Raw genomic sequence first — 7388 nt, forward strand, 5'->3', positions numbered from 1 at the left:
GGTATTGTTCTTTGAGCGTCTCCGTTTGCATGTGCATATCGCTCAAATCCTCTTCTATAGCTACATCACTTTCAGCCACTTGACAAAGCCTCGAGTTCGCTACATTCAGCTTGTTTAGGCGCTCACAGAGGCCTATTTTTTTAGCTTTAAGGTCTCTCCTTTGGTCTGGTGTTTCCCTAAAGGCTGTGCACAACTCGCTGATCATAATCTTATGAGCTCGGCTTATGGCCCAGTACTTGTCTGACAGTTCCCTCACCTCAGCATTAAGTCTAGCCCTAACAATGGCGGGGCCTCTTTCTTCTCTACTTCGTTGAGCGAGATGCTCTGCACTTGCAGCCTGTTGAGAAGGCTCAGTACCTAAACCTTCCTGTCTAGGAGAATGTTCAGCTTGAGGGGGAATGTTATCTGAATTCAAAGTGTCTTGGGTCTGAGAGGGTTCAACTAGAGGCTCGCCCTGAGCGCCATCATGGTCGCCTTCATTCTTACGACTATCAGTGTCCGAAGCAAAATGTTCATCCCTTTCTAACTTCAAAGTGTAAGGGGATAGCTCGGCACTCTCATGAGAAGGTAATTTCTCATCCATACTTTAAGTCAAGTGAAAACGTAGAGGTTAACAAAGACTTGCGAAATATAGAGAAACAAAATTCAAAACGGCACACCTCGGGTCACTCACTAGCGGGGAAGAAAATACGAAGTACGAAGTGTGCAATGCTATGGTCAACAAACCTAAAATAATGCCTAAGTTGCTCTGCTCTGGGCCCGACAAAATAAATTAAAATATTGTTCGCTAGATACGAAACACAGTTCCTTTAAGACAAAAGGTTCATGATCTCTTCACAAGATTCGTAAGGATAAGAAGTTCAAAAGTCAGTGGCCCTAATCACAGGCCTACAAAAGTTCATAAAGTTCTTTGTCGAAAACAATCCAAAATGTTCCAAAAAATATCAAAGTTTCCACTGTGCTTGCCCTTGAGTTGCTGTAAGATTTTAAGATGACTTATGTAAATTCTGGAGGATGTAATTTTGGTGCTACAAAGAACCGACGCGCTCACAAAACAAAACGAACACTAGAACTGGAAAATTAATTAAAGTTTTATTGTGGATATGGTCATACTTGTCAATGTCATAGTAATCCGGAATCAGCTCATAATATCAATATATAAAAAGCTAAACATAAACATATGGAGAGCTAAGTAACCTATATAGGAGCGTGGCGGAAAAACTGATCTAAGTTTAGAATGTGAATTAAAGCTAAAATGTGAAGTAGAAATGACTAGCTTGAGTGAGAGTGCAGAACAGTAGAGTGTGAAGCGTGGAGCATGGAGCGAGAAGCGCGGAGCGGTGGAAACTGATAAAAAGAAAAAACTAAACTTAGAATTCGAAACATCAAACTAAACATCAAAGGTGTCCTAAAAACATAAACATCAAAGATGGACGTCAAAATGGCGGCCGAAACAAGATGGCGGCCGAAACAAGATGGCGGCAAATCAATAAAAAATCACCAAAGCTATCATGAACACCAAGACAAAATATGTTAGAAAACCCTACATAGAATAAACGTAGGACACACTAGGCTAACTAAACAAGAAACAACACGCAGTGAAAGGAAAGCTGACCAACATTGCAGGACGGAGAAATACAAATACGACTCGAGAACATGAACCAAAATCTTACAGAAGGTTAGCAAACAAAAACTGGCTTAAAGTCAAATCATAATAAACCAGAACAGTCTCAGCTCTTACCTTGCATAGATATAAACGTAAGACAAAGAAACGGAAAGAAGACAAAGAAACGAACAGAAGACACAGAAACGGAAAGAAGTCATAAACAAAGATTCGAAACGAAAATTACACGAATTCGGTAAATAAGAGCAACATGGAGTCAGAAATGGATACTCGCCTTTGACAGCATCAATATAACCTAAACAGACTCAAGGCGAGCAACTAAACAGAACATTACAAATTAACTAGAAAACTGGTCCCAGGAACAGAGCAAAACCCTATCTATACTAAAACACATGTAGTTCCCTGAACGGCTTCCCAGCAAGTGACCACGAATACAGGCTATCCACCACAGAGGTGAACTAAAAATTACTGCGCGTTACTACGGTTATACTGTTGCAAAGCATGCGTCCCGTGCTCTCCGGGGAAAATCTCCAGAGGCTAGCATGGTCCAGCGTAAGCCATACAGGCACATGAAATCAATATCAGAAAAACGCCGGCCACACTCTCGTTTATAAATTTGTTCGTTACAATATTTAATGTCAGTACAACAAAAACAAAGATCGTACCAGGACGTTCATACTTAAACATATAGTGTCCACGCCGCCATTTTGGAGTTTTTTTTGTCGAATTCGGCCGATTTGAAGAATTTGGGGAATTTAGTGTACCTTAATTAAGACGCACCTGGCCCGGTTTGCTCAATAAAGCACCACAAGTATGCTAAATAATTAATTAAACATGATTAAATTGGCGACTGCTCTCCACCATTTGAAGATTAAAATTGGCCGTCATAGACTGGTTTCCGTCGCGAGCGTGCCGTTTTCATGACGACTCAAAACAATGGCGGATGGGATGGCCGCTTTGTGACAACAAGCCCACACGTTTCAGTAAGAAATCGACTCAAGGTGGTTCAGAAACAAGCAGACTGACTGGGAACGACACAGAATTACGAGAAATTCATGCTCGACGCACAAAATGCAAAGTTATCAATTCAGCAAGCAGTGGGAAAGTTGGATTGAACTGCATGAGTGTTACCGTCGTGTGGCGGTGTGCGCTGACTACCCACGACGCAGAGCTCTCTCGATCTCCTGCTGCCGGGATTTGTAAGTAAAGCAAGTGTTGTGTAGACTTTGGACAGACCTAGACAAATGTTGCTGCCGTTTTTGTCTGTGTGTCTGCTGGTGTGTTGAGCGAATGAAGCATCCATCAAGCGAGTGCACAAACGTGTAGTGTGCAGGGTCGATTGAGTCCAGTTTTGGTTTGAACACGGACACGCCACGGTGTGTGTGTGTGTGTCTGTGCACTGCACAGGAGCTTGTGTCAAAGTGCCGGTCGATCATTATTTACTCCTTCATCCCTACAGTCTTCTTACAACTACATACTACGCATTCGCTAGCCTAGTAAGGGCGTACATGCAGGAGTAAATAATGATCAACTGGCAGTTGGGTACAAGCTCCTGTGGTGCACTGTATAGGAGACTGAGCCCTGACACTGTGACAGACAGACAGAGTAGGTAATCCCCCTAAAAATTGTTTTGAGATGGAAAAAGTAAGGTCAGTCAGCACAGTCTTTGGATGTAGTGCAACAGAAAATGTTATTTATAACTGACATTTTATATTGTCAGCGGTATGAGTTTTTCTGTGCCTAAAGTTTTTAATGTTGTGATTTTGCAGGAAAAACTATGATTGAAGCTTATTGTAAGGCTTTGTGAAAGGGTAACTTTTTAACGAAGATCACATTCTTCCTCGGACGGCGTTCATTGAAGCAAACACTAAATGCGGCAGAATCTCATTCATCCTTTCTTTTTTAACTGCCATTTTTAAGTGTCGCTGTGCATGTTGAAAGCTTCATGTTCAGAACTGATGTTGCTGTAGAACTGTATGTAATTGGCCAGCCTTTGGTTTACACTTAGTGGTTTATATGTTGCTATAATTACTAAAACTATTTTTTTTAATTTTCAGGGGAAAAGCACCCGGACATCAAACATTCTTGCAATGTGTGGCAATAATGGTTTAAAATATTTTGGACAAAGCTCAAGGTGAGTTTTAATGTTCATAATTCTGATGTAAGTCAAGCTTATCTTTTATCTTGAGTAACTATCTCTGTCATGTTTCTCTCAGGCTGCGCGACCGACAGAAAAGTTGCCAGGAACCGATTCCTTGAGTGTGGCCAATTGTTCCCCATTTCTGGTTCACTTGAGCTGCAGGCAATTTTGTTGAGTGATTAAAAGTTATGGATTCTTTAAAAAGGTGTACGTTTGAGGATAAGACACTGTCAAAGTTTTGAAACAGTATTTTTCTTCTTCATGGTTATAAAAAAAACTGCAGCACCTGTGTTCAATTTCTGAAGATGCATTATTACTACAGTGGCACCCCCCTTTTACGACCTCAAACAATCTGAGAAAATCGAGTCTAAAAAAGGAACGAGTCTTAAAATGGGGGTAATTTTACAGAGGTTATCAACAGAAAATGTGAGAAAACAAGGTCTTAAAAAGAAGGGAGTTTTAAATTGGGGGGTCATAGAAGGGAGGTTCCACTGCATTAATCATGCCATGGAAATCATGATCAGTTTACAGATAAATACAATGACAATTGAAAGCAATTTGCAGCCCAGTGTCTTATTATTTGATCATATTCTGTCTATTTTTATCATTGCATCTTTGGTACAGAAATTTATGGTTACATCTTGACCAAAAGTCAATTATTATCAATAAAGCAAACAACATGCGCACACAAAAACATACTCAAATGTCAAGAACAGTGTCTATTTTATTCCATGTAGATCTCAAATCCACAGGCACACATCCTCTGCACAGTTCAAAGGTGCTACACATGAAACTATTCTTGGAATTCGAGCACTTTTCAACACATGTATATATTTGTTTTGCACAAGTTTTACTAGACCTGTGAATTCAACGCATTAATCAATACACTTTCAGGACTCTTCCCCAGACTTTAATGCTCATGTCAGCTGTTTCCATGCACAAATAGTCACCCTGTATGTATCTTTCGCTTGATATGCAAGTGTCTAAACAGAAAGAAAAAACACTAAAAACCAAACACAAAAATTCATTCAGTGAGAGTGAATGTACACACATCCTAAAAAACACGAAATGAATAGTCATTCTGTCAGTCATTGATACTGATCCAAGACATTGATGTGACGAAGAAAGGGGTAAGTTTATTTTAGAAAGCTAAAATCTTTCAGAGGGAAATGGTGTTATCAAACACTGGTCGTTTCACATGCTCCCTGTAAATCACTGAAAGCAGACCTCTTCAACTTCAGAAGACCCTCCCGGATCCCTCGTCTTCTTTTTGAGGGGCTATCCAGAGATACTCCAGTGCCGAGAGTATGAAATAAATAAATATATAGCTGTCTGTCAGCGTTCTCTAGAATGAAAATGTCTCTACAAGGTGCAGAACTCTGCACATAATTAAAAAAAAAAAACACACACACAACATATGTTGAAACACTGATCCAAATGTTGGGGGTGGGCGTTTACTAGGTACTAACGGCGCTTACAAGGTAGATTACAGTACATTAAAAACAAAAAACAATATACATTATTTGTATTTTTGACCAAATTATGACATTTTACACAGATTGAGACAGTCAGTGTTCCTCAAGGTGAACAAGGACTGTCAAGGTGTGTGTAAAATGTCATATTTTGGTCAAAAAATACAAATAACATTTATGTATCGATTGGTTCTGGTTAGAATTCCTTTTAATTGTTTTTTTAATGTACAAACATGCACTATTTTGTAGTCTCAGCTGGCCGTCTAATATGGAATGTGACAGAGCATGTGTAAAGTAAACCAACCCACACAGAAACGCACTTTGTTTAACACCACAATGTACTCCAATGCAGGCAGCAAGGAAGAAAGTCAGTGTACTGGCCAGTTGGATCTATAATGTGATTCCTATGACCCATACACAGCAACTGCACATGGCAACTCTTACACCTTCACCCGAATAGCCAATATCTTTCCTCAATATAACTGAATGATGCGTATCGTTTGGATTTATTGATCTTTCCCTCTTCTTCTTCCAGGACCAGGGCATCTTCAATCTCTTCTTTGTGTGTGGGCCAGTAGGAGCCTGCTGTCATCAAGCACCAGTGCCTTGAAGTCCTGGAGCATAAACAGAAAATCACCCATCAGTGAAGACACTTAATTCAAACTTCGAAAAGGGTTGAAAAAATTAACCAAATGCAAGAAAAAGTGTGAAAATAAAGAGTTACAGAAGAGTGTTTGTAATCTATTCATGTACGTAATGGATTGCAAGTGTGAGTAAAAGGTGGTGGTGGGTGGGAGAGGGGGGATGGGATATATACCTGTGGGCATTGGCTTTCCAGATTTTTAGCATTCTGACACACTGAGAAGTGTGAAAATGTGACGTGTTCTAGTGCTCCTGACAGCAAAAGTGTCACACATCTTTAGCTACTTGGAATGAATGCCCAGCTTACCATTGCATTGTACAGTGAAACCCTAACTTTGCCCCCCCCCCCCCCCCCCCCTTTAAAAAAACACAACATTTGTCTTAAAAGAGTCCTACTTTCTCAGATTCCTGTTTATAACCTCTATTCTAAGACATTCTGCTTTTCTTTGATTGAGTTTGCTGTATATATATATATATATATATATATATATATATATATATATATATATAAAACATCAGAAATTGTGAAAGAAACAATTGAAAGTCAGCAGAGACTTTCTTCCGAGATTTGTTAAAATCTCTTAGCAGAGATAGAGAGAGAAGTAAGCATCCCTTCGCAGACAGCCTATTGGGAGCATCAGACCCTCCTCAAGGGGGACCGAGATTTACAGAGCAAAGTCCCTTTGTGGGGGACGTATCGCAAGGTAATCTAGTCCTGAGGAGGACAATTGTATTTGTACCTAGACCAGACACGTGTTTCGACACTATTGTGTCTCATCAGTGGCCAGGTGGTACTGATGGCGAGAGTTGACAACCCATGGTATCCAACTAAGAAGCAAACCATTCTCTGAATGGTAGCATCTGTTGGCATGGGAGACTACCCTCATCTGACAACCCCAAGAGGGTATCTGTGAAGGGAAACACTTTGATTTAAGGCCAAAGTGTAGAATTGATATTTATTAAGAAAGAATTTAGAAATTTAGACAAGTTTTAACCAAGAAATTAGGTTAAAACAAGGGAAATTTAAAAAAGCCTAAAGGGAGGTAACTCTGTACCAGCCTGCAGATCCAGAAATGGATACGCGAACAAGTTAGATCTAATTTTGAAAAGGTTAAACAGGAAAAGCGGTCAACTTTTCACTGCTGTTCAACACAGGACTTGGTAAAGAAGAAGTTTTCTGCTTTATTCAATTGGATCGCTTTAAAGGCGATGCAACTTTCACGGTGACCACATTATAAAACATCAGAAATTGTGAAAGAAACAATTGAAAGTCAGCAGAGACTTTCTTCCGAGATTTGTTAAAATCTCTTAGCAGAGATAGAGAGAGAAGTAAGCATCCCTTCGCAGACAGCCTATTGGGAGCATCAGACCCTCCTCAAGGGGGACCGAGATTTACAGAGCAAAGTCCCTTTGTGGGGGACGTATCGCAAGGTAATCTAGTCCTGAGGAGGACAATTGTATTTGTACCTAGACCAGACACGTGTTTCGACACTATTGTGTCTCATCAGTG

General features: G+C 40.1%; 1 long non-coding RNA gene across 2 annotated transcripts; it reads left to right on the forward strand.

Moving 5' to 3' along the window:
* The first annotated feature begins 2292 nt into the window (after positions 1-2292).
* On the forward strand, positions 2293-5969 carry LOC138962937 (uncharacterized). Of its 2 annotated transcripts, XR_011454656.1 has the most exons (3): positions 2293-2823; positions 3682-3758; positions 5772-5969. It is a non-coding gene; the product is annotated as an uncharacterized lncRNA (long non-coding RNA). The 2 variants fall into 2 exon arrangements; XR_011454655.1 differs by lacking the exon at positions 2293-2823 and having other exon boundaries at positions 3258-3758.
* The last annotated feature ends 1419 nt before the right edge of the window (positions 5970-7388 follow it).

The sequence above is a fragment of the Littorina saxatilis genome, linkage group LG3, assembly GCF_037325665.1.
Source record: "Littorina saxatilis isolate snail1 linkage group LG3, US_GU_Lsax_2.0, whole genome shotgun sequence".
Lineage (NCBI taxonomy): Eukaryota > Metazoa > Mollusca > Gastropoda > Littorinimorpha > Littorinidae > Littorina > Littorina saxatilis.